The sequence below is a fragment of the Sorex fumeus genome, unplaced genomic scaffold (genome assembly GCF_029834395.1).
Source record: "Sorex fumeus unplaced genomic scaffold, SorFum_2.1 ptg000131l, whole genome shotgun sequence".
Lineage (NCBI taxonomy): Eukaryota > Metazoa > Chordata > Mammalia > Eulipotyphla > Soricidae > Sorex > Sorex fumeus.
In genome coordinates this window covers 13,222,654-13,247,075 of record NW_026606188.1, presented here as the reverse complement: position 1 = coordinate 13,247,075, position 24,422 = coordinate 13,222,654, and the positions used below count along the sequence as shown (strand labels likewise).

Below are 24,422 nucleotides of genomic sequence, written 5' to 3'. Positions count from 1 at the left end.
TTATTTTGGTGAGTGAATTCTATTAATAGAACATTAGGCACAACCACTATTATGTACACAAGGAATCTGTTCTATAACTGAAATTTTTCTATATAATCCATTACATTACTTAAAGACTAGACATTACAATATCATCAAATAGCCAAGTTGTGAACAATAAAGTTATTTTAAAAAGCCATACTAGGATACATACTCTCCTTATATTCTGGATCACAGTTAAGTTCCATAATAAAAAAAAACACTAAGCAGTGCTGCTTTAAAGTGTTCAACCGTTTCTTTAAAATGAAACTGAATGATAGGTAATAAAATGATCTTATTCTTTTTTCTGATAGCAGTAGATGAGTGCAAACTTATTTTTATAACAATATCCATTTTCCGGCAAAATTGTCTTACCAGCACTCTTTTCAGCAATAATAAGAAGAATTTCACTCATGCTGAACTAATAATAGTTCAGGAAGATGACTTCAGGGGAAAAAGATGTCTTCCTGTCCCTCAGGATATGCAGTGAGATAAAACCCACACCTTAAAAAAGGCTCATTGTTCACTAAAGACACAAGAGGATCTCTTTGTTTACCAAACTGCCAAGAACTCTCAACAAGGTGTTAGTCAGTGGAGAACTGATAATGTGGTTACAAAAAAATAAGACAAGTCTAGAGAAAGTAGGTCTATGTTTTATAGCAGATGAAACAGCAAACTTCCTGCACACAGAAATTTTTGGATATTAGCTTATAGGCAGATGACAGAACCTCTTTCTTTGGGAAAGTTAAAGAAAGGGTATGATATTGATCCAACAAATCTTTCCTAGGCACCTAATATATAGCAAGCATCATGGAATGCTAGAAAAGAAGAGGCTACTGCCTCTAAGGGGCTTTTACAATAACAAAGAACAATCATGAAGAACAAAGGGAGAGAATGTAATCAGAAACTTCAGTTGTTTAATGTGTTCAGAAGCTTCAGTGTTTAAGGCTCAATGATCATCTATTTGCTTGAGCTATTACCCAGATATGGAAACCATATATGACACAATCTAGGAAAAATCTTTCTTGGCCAATTAGGCCTGAGGGTTCAGTGTAGGACTAAAGGTATGGTGCTGCTGGGTAAGAACCGCAAGGGTTGACTAAAATCCCTCCCAGCAGTGCTTAAGACCATGTGTGTTATGGGGGCCATCTGGTGCTGGGGATCAAACTAGGAATCTTACAGATACAAGTCATTTCCTCCCAATCCCTGAGCAATCTATACACACCCTGGGTAGACTTAGGAATATTTTTCCATGTACTCTAATCATTAGTTTGTAAACATTTACCCATTCAAAAATATAGTCATGATAACTGACAGATAAATATTTATAATGCTTTTGTTTTTAATAGACCCAAACTATAAATAATCTATACACACATCAACTGGAGTTTGGAAAAAGATAACAGTACATCTGTACAATGAACAACTACTCAGTTAAGAGGCTTACATTATTAATATATGTAATAATACAGATTATGAAGCATTATTTTTTAGTGGAAAGACTGCAATAGCACAATAATTAAAAAATGTTACAAAAATATTGTAAAGAAATTATTAGAAAAGGATAAAACACCTTTAACAAAGAATGAACCTGGAATTATATTAAAACTCAGTGTTACTGAAAATGTGAGATGCAAATGGCAAGATCTAAACTTAAAACTGTGACTGTCAAGGCAGGCTCTGGGGCGGCAACCTGGGGCAATGGCAGAGGGAAGTGGGCAAAGGTGGCAGGAAGTGGATATTGGCAGAGGGAAGTGGATACTGATGGTGGGATTAGTAGAATATTATTGTCTAAAACTCAGCTATTAGTAACATGGTAAGTCACAGTTATTTAAATTAAAAATTAAAATAAAAAATCTATGTGAAACATTGAATAAAGGAATTGTATTTATTTTTTCCTAATTTTAGCCTTTACACACACACTTTGCTTAATTTTTGTTCAAACTTGTATGTTTGCTTATGACAATTCCCCCTACCCCAAGCCTTTCATTAAGTTTTAAGAGAAAGAAAGTTATTATGTAATTATGCTCAAAGTAAAAAAAAGTGGGGGCTAGAGAGATAATACAGTGGGCTGGATGCTTGCCTGGTAATATATGGTCCTCCCAGCCCTGCTAGGAGTGATCCCTGAGCATAGGAGCCAGAGTAAGCCCTGAGCACCCCTGGGTGTGCCCCCAAAAGAAAACAATGTAAAAGGATGGTCTTTCCACATCCCCTCGCCCCCCCAGCCCCACGCGCCCTGCCAAAAAGCTCTCTGACTTTGCTGACTCCATTTGTCTATCAGATTTACAAGAAAAAGTTTTGGTATTAGATGTCTATTTTTAGCTTAAGTGTAGGCTCTAGATAGAAATATTCACAGTACGTTTTTTAGAGTCAATTGTCTGTGTCCAAAGGTTTGTCTCTGATCCTTTATTCATGACTCAGACGACTGACATTCTGCTGAGAAAAGATCCAGAAAAGCACAAGGACACTGCACAGAGGCTGCCAAATACGGTCTATTTTTCATCTTACAAACAAAGAAAATAAAAATGAAAGTACCATTAAGACAGAAGAAAGTGGGTTGGATCAGGATTTTCATGAATTAAATTATTAATACAGATAGTTATTTAGCAGCTGATATGCAGGCTAGAATATCCTGAAGGAAGAAGTATCTTTTACATGATGGGCTTTTATTTTATGGAATTTCCACGCCGATGCTTCCAGAATAGAATTCTTCTCATGAAACATTTGAAAAGAATATTTACAATGATGTATGTAAGTATTCCTCCAAGGAAGGTTATTAAGATAGCAATATGGAAAGGATAGGAGAGAAAACAAATGGAACCAGCTCTGCATTTAGCAGTGACAGGCCTCCTGGTATGCAGAATGCCTTGACTCTCTCCTGATTTCTGTCGTTTGATTCATCACTCTGTGCTCTTATGCGGTCTGAAGAGAAAGCAATCAGGATCATTGAATCTGGAATCTGAATGAATCCCCAAGAGATATCTGTATAGTTCAACAGACGATTTTTTAATTTTTGGTTGAAAACTCTACAGGCAAGATGTCTTTTCTTAGTGCATACCTGAATATTAAGCATGACTGCCATTCCAATTTACCACAAAATGTTTATTTGATCTAAGAAAGAAGAGTGCTGGGGTTTGTTTTCTTTCCTCCCAGCAGATACTTTTATAATATTCAAGTTAGAACAACAACAAAAAGAGGCAGTCATATTCCTTGTTGCTTGAATAATCATCACTAGGAAAAGAAAATTTCAATAGGCAGGTAAATTAAAACTGGCCAATGGCCTATTATCAGCACACATGATCTGCTTTGTAGATGACTGCCGCCCCGTTCTGTTTTTGTACAGAATCAGGCTGAGAAGCTGACAAGAGTGGGCTGGGACTATTCACAGACTCGAGCTCATGACTCTGCATTCATAATTTGACCTTCAAATGCCACTGAACTATGTTTCCAAGTAAAAGTGTTCTCTTTTGTCTATCTATCTAGGCTACAATTCTTAAAAGGCTTTTGGGAAATGAGATGGTTTTGACACTGTTTATAGAATCCTCTTACCACTAACTATATCACATTCTAGATTTTACGTTTTGGGGTGATTAGCATACCACTGTCTTATAAATTGTTATAGGACAGTGGTATAAATCATATGTTTTTATAAATCATGTTTTATACATCATATGTTTTATAAATCATGTTTTTCTTGACTACACATACTGTTTCCTAGTAACATTTTAAGTTTTTCAAAGAGCAATTCTCCTTTGAATTCTCATAAGCACTACTTCATCCATCTGTCATTTTGTTTAACTGTGGGACTGGTAGCACATAATTAAAATATAAAATAGAATATGTTATGATGTTATAAGAGAAGGATAAAGATATGCAATGGCTGCTGAGAAAAAGCCAAGATTATGTCTGACTGGTGGATGATAGAACTGAAGAGAGAGATGGGGAGATTATCTTACGTTAACTGGACAGGCCCAGTATAGTAACAAAGGCTTTATAAACAATTTCTGAAAGTTGAAAAGAAAACATACAATTTTATTTTCTAAAGCACTCATGTATACTTTTAGGGAAAAAGAAAATACAGAGTAGGTTGAAAATAGGAGGGGGGAAGGAGAGAGCAGCCGTGATTCAGCTAGCCACAGTCTGCTGTGCTGTGGCTCCCAAGGGACACGGTCACTGAGACCATGCTGAATATGCTTATTTATAGCCTGCAGATACGTTTATTTTTAAAATATGACTACATTAAGCATATTTATTGCATCCTTTTAAAACACATTGATAGATTAAAATATCTAATAAGAATTTTTCATACCATAATATTATTTTGATGATCTGAAATTATGACAATTATTTGAATTTTCTTGGCATGGGACATGTTTTTTCCCCAGATTTCCAGGACAAGTAATGTTTTAATGAAGTAAAATATGAAAGGCAAGAGCAAGAGAGAAGGACAAAAGATTAAGCACGCAAAGGGTGTAGAGAGGGGGAAGGCCCTGTGTCCCAAGGGTGTACCAGGGGTGCAGCCTGTGTCCAGAGGGTGTGGAGGTGGGTTGTGGCTTGTGTTCAGGAGCACTGAGAATTCCCACTTCTCAGGAGAGTTAGTGGGCCCTAAGGTCATGAAAATCAGTTTTAGATCCTGCATGTCATCAAAAGGAAATTTTAAGTCACTGAAGATTTCTTGAGAGAGGGATTACAAAGAGAGCTGAGATTCAATCATTGAAAATGATTGAAACAGAAGTAGATTTACTGAAGGGACCATAATTTTAGGAGACTGGTGTTCTTAGCAGTCTTCTATGTCCCATAATTTTTTTTACAATTCATTTTTTTTTCATAAACTCCCTGGTTTCTTTATAGAAAATACAGCCTACTCTTAAAGTAGCATTATTTCCCTTCTAACTCAGATCTTCCTGCCATTATTCATCCACCTAAATCCTAGTCATTCTTCAAAATCCAAATCAAGCATCATTACCTTGAGAGATTGTTTCTGATTGTGTTACCAGAGCGCAAATCGGCATGTAACTGACTGAACAGTAATCACAGTTTGTCTGATTTCATCCTAAATGTCAGCTCTGTAAAGAACAATCTATGAGACCTGGGTAACCTGAACACCCAGGAAATGCCAATAGCAGTCCTCAACACACCTCTGCTGAATAAATGAAAGCTCCCAAGTCCCTGATGTTCAAATGTTACTTAAACTGAAGCTAAATTTGTACCAAATTCTGAATAGGCAAACTAAAATCTACAACTTTAGAAAGAATAAAATTCCATAAAATAAAGAATCATGAAGGAAAATAAGTCTATTTTTGGAAGCTTATTCTCACAATAGGAAATCTATCAAAGTTAATAGCACTGAAGCACAGAGGCAGACTCATTAGGGAACTATTTGAAATGCTCAATATTAGCAAAAAATATCAGAACTCACTGCCAGTGATCAAATAAAATCACTAGCAATGTACACTCTAGCAGAAAAGTCCAATAAGATAAATGCTTAAAAAAATTATAGTCCAGACACAGCAGATCAAGGGGAATAGAATTTAGAACAGTAGAGATTTTACAGCCTTCTATTGCTGATCACAGCAGTAAATTGCATTTTAAAGTGTTTTGGTAGAAACAGTCACTAAGAAAATCTGTGTAACACTGAACTGCTGGCACATTTAAAAACACAATAGTGTGTCTCAGAAGATAATAAAGACTTGATTCAATCTAATTGTGTATATATTTTCAATTCATTGAAAAATAGTAAGTACACAAGCTTGACTGGTTTGTGGAGATAAAAGGCAAGTCTGCACAACTTCATCACAATGTAACCAGCATGGAATTCATATAGCTTAGCAGTTTCCAAAAATAGCTGGTCTTGAGTGAAATGACCTATGAGAAATAAGTGGTTGGTTTGTACTCTTGTCAACCATAAAACTATACTAACATAATTACAAAGTGTGCTCTACCTCCTACTCTATAGGAGGAGGAGGAGGAGGATCTTTTCTATGATCCCATAAACAAAAGAATTTGCCCTTAATCCAATTTCCATCTCAGACGACAACTGCTTCTCTTCTGGGTTTCCACTTATTCATCTCTTTTTTTTTTTATCTTGTTCTTGGACCACGCTGGTGGTGCTCAGGGGCTACTCCTGGCTCTGAGTTCAGGGATCACTCCGGGTGGACTCAGGGAAGCATAGAGGGTACCAGGGATCAAACCTGTGTCAGACTCATTCAAGGCGAAAGTTCTACTTTCTGTACCATCTCTAGTCCCCTCATCTCCTTCCTGAATCCACTGTAATTTAATTCTCCATTAGTGATATCTATACCAAAAGTTTCACTATTTAAATGCCCTCTCTGCCATATACAAAATAGTTATCATCACACCATCAGTTGCTCAGGTTTCACTTTACTTCTACCTTTACTTTCTGTTCACGAAAAACCCTGCTCATCCTGGCAACTTTAATTCTTACAAATTTGTCTATTACTGTGTATAATGCAATTCACTTAGTTTCATCCACATCACCCCAACCTCTAGCTTGTCTCTGATATCTGTTTCCTTCTGTCCTCTACATCCAAAGTAATTCTTCTATAAGATGAATCGATCATTTCATCACTTTATATTATGATCACAAATTGATCTTAACCATAAGCTCAAATTGCAATAGCTTACAAGAATTTTCATGATTTAGTTATAGTTTTTTCATTTTTAATTTTGCTAGTCTATTTTATTAGGCAGTTATTATGAACTTATTTTACTATACTGTCAGAACTGTTTCTTTACCTGATCAAAAGGAATAGCACAAGAGTAATATCTTGGTAAAATACAGATATAATCACATGCCCCAAATCAACCAGCAGAGTCACTGTCAAAGAAGGAAGAAGAGTTCACGCTGACTCCTGTTGCCCACCACTTTCCATCCACATATCTACAATCTAAATACTTAATAATTTATTTTAGAATTTTGTAAAAGAGCATCATCAAGGTCACACGAATTTGTTTTCATTCTTGTGGGAAATCAAGACAATAGTTTCTGACTGCTGCTCCTGCTCTTCTATTCTGAAAGACTCTTTAGATCACTTGGACTGTTTACTGACTTTGCTGACAGGATTTCGTGTGCCTAGGGCTACAACTCATCAGCAAATTCTATTCCAAGCAGTTACACTTTTCATATCACTCCACAAGTACAGAATCTCTCAGAATGTTTGTTGTACAGTTTTCTTGAGTTTTTTGGGAGTTGGGGCATATCTGGCAGTGCTCAGAGGCTACTCCCTGCTCCCTGCTAGGGATACATGTGATTTCCCCTTACTTGGTTTATCTCTTGCTAAAATGAAAAAAAAAATTCAAAATACTGACTTTACTCTTTCGAGTTTGAACATAAGCCCCCCAACCCCCATCAATCTTCCTTTCCAATTTTGAGAACTTTGTATTTTCCAATGGGCTCTGCTCACATTGACCTTTAACCTGCATATGCTGCTTTTACAGTTTCTCACTCAGCACATCTTCAGCAGTGACGCCAGTTCTGAAGATACACCAATACCTTTAATTCCTGAGCACATGGCAGACTGTATTTGTTAGCCTTCTTAGAATTATGTAGACCATATAACAAGAGAATGTGTGACAAGTGTCACTTTTGAGTTTTGGAGTGAAAAGTTCTGTGCAGCCTTCTAGCTCTCTCTTGCAGGACACAGTGAGATGGTACAGTCCAAGATGAAGTCTCCCTGGTCTCTCAGGAACTGCTTGGAAGGAAGCTGCTCTGCAGAATTACAGACCTTGCAGCAGACTTTCCATTAGCCAGGGTGCAATGTATATTACTGACCATATACTATATATTTTCCTTAGCTCAACAAAGGAACTCTTACCATTATTACAGTTTTGAAGGGCTCACATTTTAATGCTTTTTCATTTTTAGGTCTTTAAAATGCTACTGGGTTGAGTTCTTATGTCATCCCTTATTCTCAAAGATGTCTATGTCTTAATCCACAAAAAGTCTGAATAGATATCTATGTCATCAGGGATTTGGAATTTTGAGATGGGGAGACTATCCTGGATAATCTACGTATTTTTCAATGTAGTAACAAGCATTCTTATAAGAAGGTAGAGTAGGGAAGTAGTAAATAGGTTCAATCAAAAAAATATGACAAGGGCCATATTGGATCACATCAAGATACACTTGATGTGTATCTTTCACTTTTTAACAAATTAAAGATGATTCCTTTTTAGTAGGTGATTTTTGTACTTTTTCTAAACATATCTGGAAAGTGACTGCTCTACTGGCTTCTCCAGCCCTGGAGACACTAGGAAACAATGATAGAGTTAAAGTCATTAAGTTACCGAAAAGAAAAGGATCATGCACAGCATCCCAACCTTGTAATTCTTTTTACTATATCCAGGCAAAGTCTATAATGTGTTGGAGCCAATTCACTAATTTTTGCAGTGAGTTCACAAAGCCTGAGAGCTTAAGTGATGTCCAAAGAGAGAGCCAACATAGAGCTAAGGCATAGGCCAGACCCAGATTCAGATGCCAAGCCAGACGCCACTGCTTACCACCTGGACAGTCTTGGGTCTTGGTCTACTTCTCTATAAAACTGGGACAATGATGTGACCCACTTTGTAGTGGGGATAAAGTGAGCACAATTCAAAACACAGTTAGTACTATACAAATGCTTGAGACTATTTGTTAGGCAGCAGTAAATAACAAAATGTGTATTATAAGTGAATCTGGTGGTGTTGACACTACCCCCCATAGATCCCTAAGGCCAGATATTAAATACTTATTTGGCAGAATGCTTTAATAGTAAAAGCATAATCACAAGTCAATTGAAAAATTTAAATTTGTCTTTGGGTGTTGTGTGTATGTGTGTGAGAGAGAGAGGGCAAGAGAGACAGGGTGAGAAAGTGAAAGAGAGAGAGTGAGAGAGAGAGCGAGAGTGTGAGAGAGCGAGAGAGAGAGAGAGAGAGAGAGAGAGAGAGAGAGAGAGAGAGAGAACCAACTAAGCCAGGTTACTCCTGGCTCTGCACTCAGGAATTAGTCCTTGTGGAGCTTGGAGGAACCATATGGGATGCCAGTGATCAAATCAGGGTCAGCTGAACACAAGGCAAGCTCCTTACCACTGTATTAGGTCTCCAGTCCAAGAAAATTTTCTTTGTCAGGTTTAAAAAATAAGAAACAACAATTATAGAAAATTGCAAAAAAAAATCATCTCAAGCTCCTTCACTTGAAATACCTCCCCATTTACTTCCAGAGAAGGAACTAAATCAATAGAAAGGTAATTTTATTAGTTATATTGTGATGCTGCTATTTCATAGAAACTCAAATAAGTGTCTGATTAGTTTTTCTTTTAACATAAATTACTAGGCGAATAGTTCAATTCAGGAACAGCATCAACATAGTATAATGGAATTTTATTTGCTTCATTACGTCATAAAAGAAGATTTCATGCACAATTTCACTTCGACCCTCTTGCTAGCTAATGAATTCGGCTAATTCTAAAAATGTGTCACAGTGGTACAGTTCTTTCCCCCTGTAGCTTTGTTACTGTTTTTAACCTTTATTTAGTTAAGCCACCCTTAGTCTCTTTTTAAAGAGAAATAACTTTAAAGCTCAAAAACATAAAACAAAACTCCAAAATAGCATCATTGTGGTTTAACTTACAATGCAAATTAAATAAAATGATAATAATAAAATAAAACCATAGATTTCATGTATCTTTGACACTGTCCTAAATGCTCATTGAAAGGGCTCTGTTTACCTAAATGAGACACTTCATTAGGAAAGGCAGCCATAAGTAAAATGAAGACACACATTAAGTAAATAATTTCTCTGAAGTTACTTTAGAAGTTCTTGAATTTCAATATGTATATTTTATACAGATATATATCAGAGATATATGTTGCCCTTTTTCTGATGGGAACCATAATTCAATCCTTTTCTAGGATACAATGTGAATCTTAAAGCAAACATTTATATTTATTGCAGGCTTCCATGAGCTATCCCAAAGTATCTCACTTTCATTTTGTATGAGTTGATAGGTTATTTTTTTCTGGGGTGGGGGTGGGGGGTTTGCAAAAGTTAAAAAATGTTCTACCCAAATCAGTTTCAATTCTGAAAAATAATCTACTGCATAATGTCAAATGAGAATCTGTTTTTTGACAGCAAGAGAAGAGAAGCTAGTAATTATTATTGCATTGTACAACCCTAATAAACTTATGATATTGGGAGTTCTTTAGTCAAAGTGCTTTGTGGAAAAAAATAAAAGGATATCCTCCCTGAAAACAAGTGAACTGCAGCCTGAATTTGTCACTCACTGTTAAATGTAAGGCACAAGTTAAAGAAAGATATACATAACTCTATTAGGTAGACAGAGATGAAAGATTTAAACAATTTATAGAGCAGGGACAGAGAGAGTATAGGGATTAAGGGCAGCCTTGCATGGTAGACAGTCTCATCCTTTGTACCATATAAGGTCCCCAGTACTTTCAAGAATGATCCCAGAGCACAGCACCAGGAATAGGCCCTGAGTATCACCAGGTATGGCCCCCAAAGAAAAAAATATATATATACATACTGTCTTAAATAAAAGGAGCTGATGATTTAGCACATTTATCTCAACCAGGCACTTATTTTAACACTGCACGTTGGCAGCTAAAGCAGTTTAAATAATATATGGGGTTATATAGAATCATGAATAGTAGAAAATAATCTGTTTAAGAAAATTTTTCCTGAATCTAATCTCATATGAAAGCATTTTTCTAAAATAAAAATTTTTGACTCTTGATTCTGGCTGCCTCAGTCACAGAAATGTTGCACACACTGATGACGCTTGCATTTTCCCTCTCTGAGAAGGAGGCGCAACACTGAAAATAACTCTCTGAAGATAATTTTGTTTCTTAGAGGCCATTTTTACCCATGCAGGGGCTTAAAAACATTTTTTTAAGGAGCTGAAATTAAAATTGTTGTTTGCATTCAGATTTTGAAAGCTAATTATGGAGACTTGGGATATCCTATTGGATTGTTGTAAAAATGTCCACTGGACTGTCATGAAAATATCTGAAATACAAGATGTATTGTGAAAAATGCCAGAAATATGAAACATATTTGACAGCTCATGGCAGATTATACTTTCACCACAGTGAATGTGATTTACCTCTGAGATAGTGACAATTGCTAAAGGATTAACAATAAAACATCTTTTTGAAAGTTTTATTGCTAGGGCATTCTCTTCTATGGTCAAGTTTGCTAGTAATTTCTATTATAGATAATTTCTAACTTATAAATAAAGAAAAATATAGCTTACTAGCAAAGCAAAAGAGATCAGACTCACCAGATAAGCTTTTTAATTTTTTTACTTCATTTTTCTCTGGGTAAATATATGTCTGTAGCCTGCTTTTAGTTTGTAAATTTAGGAACTTCTGTATCTTCTTTTTAAACAGGTTTCTCGATTTTACCTTTTGGATTAACAATTCAGTATATTCCACAAAAAGCAGAATATTTATCTAGTTATTTATTTATTGCTTTTGTGGGCCATACCCATCTGTGCTCAGGGATCTGTGCGCAGGGATCACTTCAGGCAGGCTCAAGGGACTATCTGTGATGCTGGGGATGCAGCCATGGCTGGCTGTATGCAGAGCAAGCACCTGGCCAGCTGTACTATCTCTCTGGACTTCCTTTTCCCCCTTTTTTTGAGTTTTTTAAAAAAATTTTTGGGCCACGCCTGGCTGTGCTCAGGAATTATTCCTAGCTCTGAACTCAGGAATTACTCCTAGTAGTGCTTGGGGGATTGAACCCAGGTTGGCTGCATGCAAGGCAAGTGCCCTTCTGTACTATAACTCTGGCCCTCTAGAGAATTCTTTACTTATTAAGACATTAATTACCTGAATGATCTTAAATTATTGCCCAAAAAATTCAATAGGTTCCACACCCACCAATAGCATATGCTTGTCTGCTTTCCCTACCCTTATATATCCTACCTCATATTTTTTTCTAATACTACTAATAGATATACCTGAGAAAATAATACACCATTAATTATACTTGAATTAAATCTACAACCATTATTCAACACTTTTCAAATATGGTAAATATTTGCTTAAAAACACATACACAAAATTCAAAATTTTTCCTTTGCGGGGAGGATACTTTTGTGCGATCATTTTCCTGTGAATTGTTTTTTATACCATTTTTTATCGATTTTCTTCCACTATGTTGAAAGGTTGATTTTTATTTACTGATATCAAAAATCATTATTCTTGAAGACTGTCATTTGTTATATCTACTTCCTACACTTTGTCCTTTCATTTTGTTTTCAATCTTTTTTTTTAAAATCCCCTTTGGATTACCTCCCAATCCATTAGTTCTTAAATAGTGACACAACATGACAAGTGAAATTTTGCCAATGCCATACTTGCCATATGGGTGACATTTAAAATCCTGCCATTCCTGATCAAGTACTTCATCTATGACCTATAAATTTGAAAAGATTTTGTCTTTTGTGAAGCACACATAAATAAGTGATGTATGTAATATTTTATAATTATAGGGAGTTGAATATGTGAATATTGTCACAGATTCTGGAAGTGAGTAAATGTCACAAAATCATAATTTGGAATTTCTGACATAAGAGGATAAGATGCTACACAGAAAAAAAGAACAAGCCACATTAGATAATTATAATAGTGAAAGAAAATGTAAGGGAGAGATAAATATTGTTATAGACATAAAAACTTAATTGTCTCTAGGATTACTTAAGTCAGTAATCTTGGCAGCCACATATTTAATTTCTCTTTGCTCTCAGGTAAATTAGATTAAGAGTTTTCTTCTACTTGTGTTTCTGGGATATAAGGGGTTGGACCTGAATTTCTACTTTATAGTTAAATAATAGAGTCATGGTCATGATCCTCCGTTGTTTATTGATTTGCTCGAGCGGGCCCAGTAACGTCTCCATCGTGAGGCTTGTTGTTACTGTGTTTGGCATATTGAATACGTCATGGGTAGCTTGCCGGGCTTTGCTGTGCAGGTGAGATACTCTTGGTAGCTTGCCGGGCTCTCCGAGAGGGGTGGAGGAACCGAAACTGGCTGTGCTGGGCTGGCTGCGCACAAGGCAAAAGCCCTACCGCTGTCCTATTGCTCTAGCCCAGTTAAATAATAATAGAAAAAAACCTAAAATAGAACTGAAAATGAACAATAATATTGCTATAAAATTCCATTAGTCTATCATTCTTAGAATTTAACATACCAAGTTAAATAATGCAGTACTGAGAGTAGACATTCTTGACTTGTGCCTGATTTTAGAGGAAAAGTTTTCAGATTTTTCATCATTAGGTATGGTACTAGTTGTGGGTTTGTTTTATACAAACTTTACTACATAAAGTTCCCTCTGTACCCATTTTGTAGACTTTTTAAAAAAATCACATATATTTTTTAAAAAATCATAAATCTTGTGAAGAGTTTACTCTGTATTTACTGATATGATAATTATTGTTTATATTATGATATTATTTTCTTGTTTTGGGGCCACACTCTACATTGTTCAGGGCTTACTCCTGGCTCTGTGCTCAGGAATCACTCCTGGTAGGCTCAGCGGACCATATAGTGTGTCAGGGATCTGATCCGGGTTGGCTGCATGAAAGGCAAGTGCTCTGCCCCTGTACCATCTATCCAGCCCCACAGATTTAAGCTACACTCTGTGGTGCTCAGTCAGGGCTTAATCATGGCTCTACGGTCAGGGATCACTCCTGGCATTGCTTGCGGGAACATATGTGGTACTAGGGTCTGAACCTAGCTCAGCCATAGGCAAGTCAAGCACCTTATCCACTGTATTATCACTCTGACCCCATATGATCATATAGTTTTTACCTTTCCTGATGTTGTTCTAGTATATTGCATCACTCAGCTTATGTATATTGAACCATGTAACATCCCTCAAATAATTCCACTTGGTCATGATACATGCTCAGATATTCTCACTTTAAAGGACATAAGTGAGAGTGACAAAAGTTACCTAGATGGAGACAAACATATTCACATGACTGGAGTGGGAGACCCTGAAAAAATTCACTTTATTTAATTTTTATTTGAGAAGACTTGGTACCCCCAGGAGGCAGTAGCTGGTGAGGGCCAGAATGCATGCTACCTGATTTAAAGAGATTTGCCCCTCAACACAGTCTTAAGACACAAGGACTCAATATCCCATTTGTTAAATTATCAATAATTAATAATGTCTATGTCTACATTAATATTTTTAGTGAATATGCCAGGAAGAATAATATCAGGAAAAATATAACAATAAAGAAGGGATTCTGAGTCCAGAGGGCTAATTTTACCTCATATACAGCATGCTTAAGCCAGAAAAAATGTGTTCTCCACATGTAAATCATGCTTTTGTGATGAGCAAAGGTTCGGAGAATTAATTAAAAAATACTTAGATTCAGCAAGAAACCGAATATCTTTCCTCTTGGTGCTGACAAGTTAATTGGATGAAAACAATAAGTAATCCAGTTGGTGATGGCTTCTGTGTTACTAGGAGGGGCAGAGTGTAAGGGACATGAGATAAAGACTGGCTCATAAACAAGTGGACAGCAAAGGCTGAGGGGCAGTATCTGAGCAGAGGGTCATGTCTTAAAATCCGTGTGAGCTGAAAGTGTTGAGTGAAAAATAAGGTCAATTTAAGGAAAAGTTTATCACTCAAACTAGACTTTCAGTGGCTGTGACAGGGGAAGGGGAACAGGGAGGCTGGGGGGTTAACTGAAGGGGGTTAATTGCTAGCATGATAATGGATAGAAACTAGATTTTATAGTGAGATTATAATGTGGTATGTAGATGTGTTCTCCACATATAAATCATACTTTTGTGATGAGCAAAGGTTCTGAGAATTAATTAAAAAATACTTAGATTCCTCTTGGTGCTGACAAGCACCAATGTCATATTCTAATGTCTTATAGACCTGTGGGCTGGAGCGATAGCACAGCGGGTAGGGCGTTTGCTTTGCACATGGACGACCCGGGTTCGATTCCTCCACCCTTCTCGGAGAGCCCAGCAAGCTACCGAGAATATTCCATCTGCCTAGCAAGCTACCTGTGACGTATTCAATATGCCAAAAACAGTAACAAGTCTCACAATGGAGACAATACTGGTGCCTGCTTAAGCAAATCGATGAACAATGGGAGGACAGTGCTACAATTCTATATACCTATAACATATTATTGCAAGTCAAAGTATTTCCAGCTGGGGCTGTTTCCCACCTCTACCCCTCCAATCCAACAAATGTTTGTATTGGTTCTTTCTTTAACTCAATACTCACATGATTTATTAGGCAATATATCTTTTAGGTTGGCAAGAAGACAACTGAATTTATGTGTGTACAGTCAAGCACTTTATTGTATACAAGTTATTTTCTTTGTATCCCGCAAGTAAATTTGACTTGAGTGGTACCATGTCCTGTTCCCAGATATAATTCTTCCTGATGCTCAAGATTGCTGCAAATGCTGACTCGGGCTGTCCAAGTTATTTAATGGGATGACAGAGCTGCTAGCATTTTGCATTGACCCTGAACTCCCTCTTAATGAAACAGGAACAGATCACTCAACATAGATGAGTTCTTGACAAAATTAGATTGGCCAGAAGTAATGTGAGGCTGCTGCTTTTGTCATAAAATAATTACATTCCATATTTAGTGACAGAAAACACACACACACACACACACACACACACACACACACACACACGTACAGCAACCCATTTGTTATTGTCTGGCTCCAAATTTCCTTAACAGTGAAAAAGCCAAAACTTTGGGTTAACTTAGTATCAGATATTAGAATACAATTTTATTTATTGATTTATTTATTGATCGGACCTTACTGTTTTCAGGGCTTACTCCTGGTTCTGTGCTCAGGATGACTCTCAGCAGGCTTGGGGAACCATAAAGGGTGCCAGGGATTGAACCCAGGTTGGTTGTGTAAAAGGCAACCTACCTAATATAATACTGCTTCAGCCCAATATACAATTTTAAAGCTCTGTATTTGCCATTCTTTGTATGAAAAATTATATGCATTATAATATTATATTTAAATTAAGGCAAACTTACCATGACCTCCATATTCAGTTATGTGATGCTCTAAGGGTTCAGTTAGAATTTGAGCTAGGATTAGGTCTACATGTGCTTCACTTACTAGCTGAATATATCTTTTGGTGTCATTGGATAAAAGTGCCTCTGACTTCCACTGAAATAATACTGTAATATACTGAATATGTGCTTTGTAACTATTTCAAGGGAAGATTTTTCTTTGTTTTTGGGTTACTTCCAGTGGTGTAATTCAAAAACTTTCTCCTGGTTCTATGATCAGGGATCATTCCTGGTGTGGTTTGGAGGACCACATGGGATGCTGGGGATCGAACCCAGGTTGACTGTGTATAACACAAGTGCCCTAGTCACTGTACTATTGCTCTGGCCCCAAGGGAAGATTATTCCTTAATACATGAACCAAGAAGCATGCAATTCTTATTTTTTTCTGAAGTATAGTTCACATTCCATAGTCCTTAAAGTTCTCTGTCTTCTGTGAAGGCTCTTTGTATAACATTTCCACATCTAGTCAGTAGCTCACCTTCAAACAAGGTAACCAACGTCCTTATTGTAATTTATAAAATACGGACGGTAGAAAAGGATGTTGGGTCAGACACAAACAATGAAGGAGGAGAACGTAAGCTTTCCAATGCTCTGATATGGGTTAGCAGTAACATACTTTTACATTTTGTTGGCAGCTTATGGAAAAAGCAGTTATCAGAGAAAACTTCATTAACTATATGATAGAAAGTAAACAAGACTTTGTAATATTCTCTTTATAATCTTCAGTTTCCTAACACAAAAGATTTTTTCCCCTGCTCAAAGCTACTCTTTGCAATCCAAGAGAAGTGGATAATTTTTCAAGAGTAATTCATGGATGCTATTTGGAGTCTTATTTTCTAGAATAATTCACAGGTGCTATTTGAAATTTACATGGTAGAAGCCATACCGAGAAAAGTGAAGTGAAGTGCAAGGTGTCTCCTACATGGGGTGCCTCTTCTGAACCAAGGACTCTATTCTGGTTCACTGGAACAGCGGATGAAACTGCTGTGTGTTAACTAGACGCCCAGGCACAAATATATAGAGCATCTGCCTATAGGAAAATTATAATTAGACATCCTTCCCATGTGGAGCCCAAACATGACTATGTGACTTAACTTTGTAATATCTGAGCAAAAGTGATGATTATAATGTCTAAGAAGTTCACCCTAGAGAGTTCACCTTAAGAGCTGGTACATGCTATGGCAAGTTTTCTGTCTCTGTGACAGTAGAAGCAACAGATTTTCCTCCTGTACTCGTAAGAGAGCAGAACTAAATTTCTGACCATAATGGACTGTACGGAGCAAAAATTTGCCCCTCTAAAGTTTCTAGACCCTCAACTTGTCATTGCTGGTGCATAAGTGGTACTTGTACTTAGTTGTTCTGCAGTACCTCCATGACCCTTTAGTTTCACAAACCTTCTGTCAGGTCCAGTGCAGTGAAAGCACAGAGATGATGTTTATTTCTTTAACTTTTTTACCATCACTTGAAACCCTTCAGTTTTTCTCATTCCTAACAAATATTTCAGATACTTCTGATGAAACAGGATGATGTTAATATGGCTTTTGGGAAAATGAAGACAGACAGCTAAAGCTATATTTTAAAAGTACTGAATTTTTGTTTCCCCTGTAGTGACATGCATAGCACATCAATTTAGGTATACATAGGCTGGGTGGTGGGTACTCCTGTGATTCCTGGAGACACTGACCTAATTAGGCTCCCATACCTCTTATGCAGAACCATACTGCTGCTCTTAACAAGTTACGAGTTGTACAATGTCCCAAATTCTCTAAATATAATGTTCTCAGAAAAGTGGTGAAAGTGGAACTGTCCTGAAGTATGATTCCTGAGTTCCACCCTAGATTTCTCAGTGGACTAAGAATGAGCTGAAGGACAGTAATGAGCTAAGAAGACTGCTCTGCTCTCAAATTCTCCAATCACAGAAATGATCAACACTTTTATATTAATAAGACAAACCTTGCTCCCAGTTTGTTATGATTTAAGTACACTGTATCACTGTCATCACTGTCATCCCGTTGCTCTTCGAGTTACTTGAGTGGGTGCCAGTAACATCTCCAATTGTCCCAGCCCTGAGATTTTAACATCCTCTCCTTACTCGTCTTTCCCAACATATTGGGGGCTCTTGCAGGGTCAGAGGAATGAGACCCATTATGTTATTAGCATACTAAAATCTGGAAGGAATTTTCTGGGGATCCCCAAATGTCTCCAGGTATAACACACTGAAGTGATTTCTGGTAGAAAACAGAGTTTTCTTCTTGTGAAGTTCCTAGATGGAGTAAAAAACAACATAACATGAGGCTGACAACTAAGGATACTAGATACATGGGACAGATAGATTGTTCCATAGCTGGAAGCATGCCTCATAAGCAAAGGGGAGAAGGCAGCTGGAATAGAGAAGGGTTCGCTAAGAAAAAGATGGCTGGAGAAATCAGTCGGGATGGGAGATGTGTGCAGAAAGTGGATAAAGGATCAAACATGGTAATATCTAAGGGTCTGTATTGCAAACCATAATGCCCAAAAGTAGAGAGAGATTATGGGGAATCATGTCTGCCATGGAGGCACGGGGAATGTGGGAGAGGGAGGTATACTGGGGATATTGGTGGTGGGGAATGTGCACTGGTGGAAGGATGGGTGATCATTGTGTGATTGTAACCTAAACACGAAAGCTTGTACCTATCTCACGGTGATTCAATAAAATTTAAAAAAGTTAAAAAAATAAAGAGAATCTCCTAGAAACTTGTATAGAAAAGTTGCAGGCAACAAAATCAAAACCCAAAACTCCATGGATTTCCTATATGCAAATGAGAGAGAAGAAAGTGATCTGAAAAAAGCAATACTGTTCACAATCATGCCTCAGAAAATCAAGTACCACAGAATCAGCTTAACTAAGGAGGTAAAGTACCTGTACAAAGAACACCACAAAACACTATTTCAAGGAATAAAAGAGGGCACAAGGAAATGGAAATACATCTCCTGCTCACGGACTGGGAGAATTAATATTGTCAAAATGGCAATACTCCCCAAAGCATTATACAGATTCAATGTGATAAGGGCACCCATGACATTCTTCAAAGAAATGGATCAAACACTCCTGAAATTCATATGGAACAACCAGCCCTCATGAAGAGCTAAAGCAATTCTTGGTATCTTACCCAACCTGAAACTACTACAAAGTGTAGTAATTAAAACAGCATGGTATTGGGCCAGAAACAGACCCGCAGACCAATGGAATAGGGTTGAATGTCCTCACACACAACCTCAAATATTTGATCATCTAATCTTTGAGAAGGAAGCCAGAAATATAAAATGGAGCAAGGAAAGCCTCTTTAACAAATGGTGCTGGCAAAAGTGGACAGGTATATGCAAGGGGAAAAAAAAGGGCTCAGACCTCTACCTAACTCTATGCACAAAGGTCAGATCAAAATGATTAAAAAACCTCAACACCCGACCAGAATCTATAAGGTACACTGAAGAAAAGGTCGGTAAAACCTTCCCCAACATAGAAGCTAATGGTATCTTCAAGGACAAAACACCACTGGCCAAGCAAGTAGAAACAGAGATAAACAAATGGGACTATCTTAACCTAACAAGCTTCTGTACCTCAAAAGAAACAGTGATCAGAATACAAAGACAGTCTACAGAATGGGAAAGGATATTCACCCAGTACCCTTCTGATAAGTGGTTAATATCAAGGATATACAAGGCACTGGTTGAACTCTACAAGAGGAAAGCATCCAATCCCCTCAGAAAATAGGGTAATGAAATGAACAGAACCTTTCTCAAAGAATAAATTTGAAAGGCCAAAGGGTACATGAAAAAATGCTCTTTATCACCAATCATCAGGGAGATGCAGATCAAAACAACAATGAGATACCATCTCACACTACAGAGACTGGCTCACATCCAAAGAATAAAAGCAACAGGTGTTGGCATGGTTGTGAGGAGAAGGGGACTCTCCTTCACTGCTGTTGGGAATGCCGACTGATTCATCCCTTTTAGAAAACAGTATGAACGTTTCTCAAAAAATGAGAAATTGAGCATCCATTTGATCCAGCAATACCACTTCTGAAATATATCCTGGAGATGCAAAAAAAAAAAAAAGAAAAAAAGTAGAAATGACATCTGCATTTGTATGTTTATTGCAGCACTATTTACAATAGCCAGAATCTGGAAAAAACCTGAGTGCACAAGAACAGATGACTGGTTCTTTGATACATCTACACAATGGAATATGCAGCTTTCAGAAAAGATAAAATAATGAAATTTGCATATAAGTGGATCGACATGGAGAGTATCATGCTAAGGGAAATGAGTCAGAGAGAGGGACAGACATAGAAGGACTGCACTCATTTGTGGAATATAAAGTAACATAATGGGAGACTACTTCAGCCACTTTTGGTATTTATTAGTTTTCCTCTTGTGCTCCCTCAAAAGCAACCAATAGCTTTTGATGACATTTCTGACAAGTTTTCTCTCCTATATTTTTAATTTTTTAAAATTTTTTTGCTTTTTTTGGTCACACCCGGCGATGCACAGGGGTTACTCCTGGCTCATGAACTCAGGAATCACTCCTAGCGTTGCTCGGTGGACCATATGGGATGCTCCAGCCCCTCTCCTATATTTTTAATACTGTTTTTCTATGTTTTTGGACTCTTAGGAAAAACTCCACTGACATACATAGTCTTTTCTCAGAGATTTAGATAAAATTTTGCCCAATATAGGCAGAAATGGACCAACCTTAAGAATTATGGTCTGATAAGTTTAATATGGTTTTATTAATATGCCATAAAGATGTGTTATACTAATAATTTATATGGCTATCTAATAACCTTAAATGAAAATATAACTTCATTAAAATTATTCTAATATAACCCACATTTTTCTTTCTAAAGCATTATTTGAATCACTACTAAACTCTAATACAATGTATGCCTTTATATATTAATATAGCTTTGGGGTTCACAGAATAATCGGTTTAAATTATGAGCAACAAAAACAAAATTATTTTATTACCTATAACAATATTTCATGTTACATAAGTAGCTCTGTTTTGCTTACTAGGCATAAAAGATTCAAGCTTTTGAGGGAAGTCAGGGAAAAAAGTTTTAGTTTCTATTTCTGATATGATTCAATAATACAGTCACCAGTCAGCTGGTAATTTATAGCTATGCTCTCTTTAATTCAATTTTTTTTATTACAATTCATCTAGCACTGTGTAGATCCTGTCAACTAATTGACTGTCCATCTTCCTACCTAATACTTCAGCTATTGTAAAACTGAGAAATTTCTGATCAATTCTTATCCTCAGGTCAATTTATCAAATGCTAAGCTTCAGAACATGTCAGCAAAATGTGTGTTCCTAAATCACCCCATCATATTCAGAAAAAAAGTGGGGCTTGCTCATAACACGGCATACAGTTACAGCAATTTTTATGCTGATTTAAGCAGAAAACCTCTAAATCTTAGTGGGGAAAAATGAAATAAAAACCAGTTCTGACATCTGAAAATGAAATAGGAATCAAGCTATATTTCCTTAAAATGTTTCCTTGGTAATATTCAATAGGAAAAATTTTCCTGTCTTTTACCAGACCCTAAGTTATGAAGAGTGAGAGTAAAGGCAGTAGCTGTCCCTTAGGGACACAGGAGGCAGGGGAGATATTTGGGGGAACTCCTACAGGCAGATTCAGAGAGGTCTGTGGGAGACTCCTTTCGTAATGACGCACAATATGAAAGAAAACACCTAAAGTTCATCTATGCATGTCCTGATCCACTGGTCTCTCATGCTCCCTTTGCATCTCTCCACTGGCTCCTTCTCTTCCTTAAATGCTGCTCGAGGCTACTCCCACTTCTCATCACACTTTGTGGGCAATCTTATTCTCTCCTTTGGGGTTTTGGAGGTCATGGAGGCCACAGCAGAACAGAGTTTTATATCTTTCAACTCCACTATTTAAACTATAGAGTATCAGATATTTCTTCTCAGGTGGCCCATGCATTTCACACTCAACTTCCAAACAAATGTCAACAACAACCCCCAACCCCCGCCTCGCGCCAAAAAAAAAACACCTCAAAATGCTAAAACATATTTTGTTTGTTTGGGGGCCAAACCAGTAATGCTCAAGGCTTACTTCTGTATAATCTTGGCTCGGTGCTCACTCCTGAGTGTGCTTAGAGTACCATAAGTTTAGGGTACCATGGTTTGGAGTTGGTGGTATGCAAGGCAACACCTTACCTCTACTCTCTCACCTGCTTACAACTGTCTTTTCCTTCCTTATGAATCTACTTTTGAATCGTTCCCTATTCAGTTCCTTGTATTGCCTCAGGCCCGTTCTCATGTAGGAAATCTACTCTCACTTTTCTCTCTCCTTCATGCTATCACAATTAGTAATTTATAATCATTCTGCTTCAGAATAATTGAATCCAAGTCTTCCTTGGCACTTTTATTGCATGTGTCATTGCGGGCCCTCATTTCTTGCTGGGGCAGCTGTGATAGTCTAACTACTCAGTAAGTGACTTCACAGCTTCAAATCCGTGAAACATCAGATGGGAACCCAGTTGACTAAAAGCAAGTGGGAGTAAGTGAAGAAATGAAGGGAAAAAAAAGTTGAGGCAGTAACATTGTTTTAAACAAACAAACAAAATTATCAAAAATTCTGGTGGAAAATAGGGTGCTAAGCTGATATTAATTTTAAATACCTTTTTAAAAATAATTTTATTTATTGAATCACCGTGAGAGCAGTTACAAAGCTTTTGGGTCTAAGTCTCGATCGTACAATGAAACACCCATACCTTCACCAGTGCCCATTCTTTACCCCCAATAGCCCCAGTATACCCTCATCCCATACCCTCCCCCTACCTGTGGGGCAGATGATTTCCACATTACTCTCTCTCTACTTTGATCACATTCAATATTTTGACACCAGACCCACCATTATTATTTGAGATTTTACCCCAACACTCAGATCTGCTGAAAAGGCAACAGTAGACAATTTGTTTTCTATTGCTGGTTATGAATAATATATGATGTCGCGTGGCTGCAGTGGTGGCCGCGCGATTTTGAAATTCTGAAATTTTAACATTTAAATATGGAGGGATTTCTGCCCAAACTTGCAGGGTTCCGAGAATTGCTCCTGAGTCTCTGGGATCATGGCCGTTTAGCAGCTTGATCAGGAGCCAGAGAGGCCGTTCATGGGTGATAATTTGGGATCTCATTGGGGTGGGGAGGACAGGACTGACTCCACTCCCATCCCGTGAGGCCCAACAAGTTTCGTCACTGCACACCCAAGCCTGATTGTCCAATGGCATCTGGAGGATGACAGCCACTGAGACACCGAGGGGGAGCAGGCGGAGGGGCAGCACCCTTTCCCCCCTGGGGTGACCCGGCGACAGTAACCTACTGCGGGGTCTGGACACATTTCTGTGAAAAGCCACTGGACTTTGAGATTTGTTTCTGAGTCTCTGGGATCATGGCTGTTAAGCAGCTTGATCAGGAGAGGCTGTTCGTGGGCGATGACTTGGGATCTCGTTGGGGTGGGGAGGACAGGACTGGCTCTGCCCCCATCCCGTGAGGTCCAAAATGTCACATCACTGCAGGCCCAAACCTGACTGTCCAGTGGCCTCTAGAGGATGGTGGCCACCGGGCTGCCAGGGGGAACAGACCAAGGCATAAAACCTATTCCCACCTGGGTTGGCCCAGCACCGGTAACCTACTGCAGGGACCGGACGCATTTCTGCCAAAAGTGGCTGGGTTTTGAGATTTGTTTCTGAGTCTCTGGGATCATGGCCATGAAGCAGTTCAATCAGGAACCAGAGAGGCCATGCCTCCAATTATATAGCTGAGCCATAGGTGGTTTGTGGTGTGTTTCCCACATACCTCACTTTTGGCTGTTTACTTTCTTGGTAAACTTTGCCCCAAGTTTTTGGGGTCTGGCCAAAGGCACAGCAGCAATTTTGGGGTATCTGGAAGTCTGAAGGCGTCATCAGGCTGCTCATGCACTTGCCTCACAGGTACAGGTTAACCTGCTGGCAGCACCATGCCCCCTTAAATACCTTTTTGATAATACTATAAGAAACATTTGAGATAACAGTGACTGGTAAGAAATGATAAAATAATTCAAAGAACTGAATGTATTTCATGGAAATAAGATTTTATTTTGGGGTGGGTGGGGGGAAGCATGGTGCACAGGGCTTACTTCTGGTTCAGTACTCTGGGGTCACTCCCTGTAGGGATCAAGAGACCATATGTAGTGTCAGGGATGGAACGTGGGTGGGGTGTGTTCAAGGCAAGTGCCTTGCCTTCCATACTATCTCTCTAGC

General features: G+C 37.9%; 1 protein-coding gene across 1 annotated transcript in view; it reads right to left on the bottom strand.

Moving 5' to 3' along the window:
- The window catches only part of FER (FER tyrosine kinase), a 444,812-nt gene that overhangs the window by 24,765 nt on the left and 395,625 nt on the right, over positions 1-24,422 (bottom strand). The gene's annotated exons all lie outside the window — the stretch shown is intronic.